This window comes from Chenopodium album, chromosome 1 (genome assembly GCF_948465745.1).
Source record: "Chenopodium album chromosome 1, dcCheAlbu1.1, whole genome shotgun sequence".
NCBI classification, from domain to species: Eukaryota; Viridiplantae; Streptophyta; class Magnoliopsida; order Caryophyllales; family Amaranthaceae; genus Chenopodium; species Chenopodium album.
Window position 1 is genome coordinate 74,683,877 of NC_137834.1, and position 2,257 is coordinate 74,686,133.

A 2,257-nucleotide genomic window follows, 5' to 3' on the forward strand; every position below is an offset into this window, starting at 1 on the left:
TTTCAATGTCGTCCGGAGGGCTAATTAATCCTAGCCTTTCCATTAGCCACATCTAAAAAAAAAAAAAAAAAAAAAAAAAAAAAAAAAAAAGGAAAAAGTTAGGAATGCAAATAAATCAATATTACAATACAAAAATATATTTTTTAATTTCGGTATTAAAAATATTATTTTTCTACCTGTAATAAAATTGGAGAACCGCGAAGAGGTGCTTTTGGGTCCCTTTTCAATTCATCTAGACCAATCATAGTCTCTCCAACTATTAAAGGCATCGGATTTCTCCCTGATTCAATTTGTTCTAGCACAGTGGTTATAATTGATCGACCCTCGTTAATTTTACCACTACTAAGACAATATTGATTAAGCATGCAGAATAAGAACGCCCTTCTTCGATATATGTGAAGAGATTCAGAAAGCGGTTTATCAAAATAATAGCGTGCGAATTCCTTTAAGTTCACCACGTTGCCATTCACTATCCTTGATAAATCCCTTTCCTTCAAATTAAAGAAGCGCTCAAAATCCTTATAGTAATATGCATCTACTCTAGGGATCACCACCAGGTCTATTGCAGGGCAGCCTAAAATAGCACCAAATTCCTCTGGCAAAGGGCTAATTTCATCATACTCTATTCTAAAACAATGTGTGTCAATGTTCCAATATTCTAAAGCGGTATGAATGAAGTCTATGTCTAGATCTACCCCTTCAATGCCATATATTCCCCCCAAGTGAAATACATCCAATTTTTTTCTTTCTCTAGCATTGAGAGATCGACACCACTCATGAGAATATTGGGTGAAGGTTTTAGTGGCTAAAGACATGATTACTATTTTTCTAAAGTGAAGAATAATTTTTTTCGCTGGAATTATGTGAATAATCGACTGAGCAGGGGGCTATTTACACACAAATTGCGAGGAATTTCAACCTGACTGGAATACGTAGTCAGCGTCAATTGGCGTCACACACTTGAAATTGGCGTCACCCATCTGCTCTTGGCGCCACACGCTAGCAATAGCGCCTGGCGCCACGCGCCACAGGCTGACGCCAGCTAGCGCCAAGTCAGCGTGTGCTCAGTTTGCGTTTTGATATTAAATTGGAGTCGGTTAATGACTTTATGGCCCCGTTTTAATTTCTTCTAAATATCTTTCTATCCTTTTCTTAATTAATTAAATATAGCAATTATGTTTAGTTAATTGTTTATTCTTTTTTTTTTAGATTTTTTATTAAAATTCAAAAAAAATCAGCCTTTCTCTCCGTTTTATTTTCCCTTTTATTTTTTCTTTTTGGGGGAGAGAGTCGAATAATACCCTCCATCAATAATAAAAATGACGGAATTTTTGCGCAAAATTGTTATCACATTTGCACACACTAAAATACACTAACATAATAATAATACATAATAGTAGATTTACAGAACAAAGTGTCTAAATAACAAGTCAAAGGCAAAGTTCTATAAAAAGTCAAAATAAAATGCATATACAGAAATAAACTACGGCGCCGGAGGACGTAGGCCCATCATGCCATAAAACTGCGCCGTCCAAGGAGTCACCTCTCCACCAGCTTCAGCCTCAGCACCAGTTCCAGTCTCCGTAGGAGGAGGGAAACTCAAAACAGGATCGCTCCAGTTAAGGCCAACCTGAGGCTGAGACCGCGGAGGCTGCTGCGATGACGAGCCAACCTCGTACATCCCACCACCTCTGAAAGCCGAGGTAGCCTCTCCTAACGGTGCAGCTGGAACCTCCTCAGGAGAAGACCCTGAGCCCTCAGCAACGTCGGCTCGAGCAGCCTTAGAACGGCCACCTCTACCTCCTGACGAAGTGCGACGACGTCTTGAGCTAGACCTCGCCGGCTCTCTTCGCCCCTCAGGCCTCGTACGGGTGTGAGAAGCAATCGGTTGACCCTGCAAAAAGAAATAAATCAGAAACAAGGTGAAAACTGATGCATAGTGCAGAAACAATAAGTAAAGAAAAGTTACCTCTCGGACAGCGTCGTCTCGACGACAGGTAGCTGCGTTCCTCATCCGGACGAGTTGGCTCCGGAAGGCATTAATGCATCGTGCCATAGCCGAAACCACCTCGCGTGAGAACTGTCAAGGAAATTTAAGTCAGTAAAAATGCATGATAACTGAATACAAGATTCTGGATTAGAGCTAGACTTACTCTGGTCTGATGACGAGGAATCGACCGCTCCACGAAGCGCTCGCCCTCAAGAGCCGGAGGAATCATCTCCTCGATCGGCCCGTACATCCCCTGGTAGTGGATGG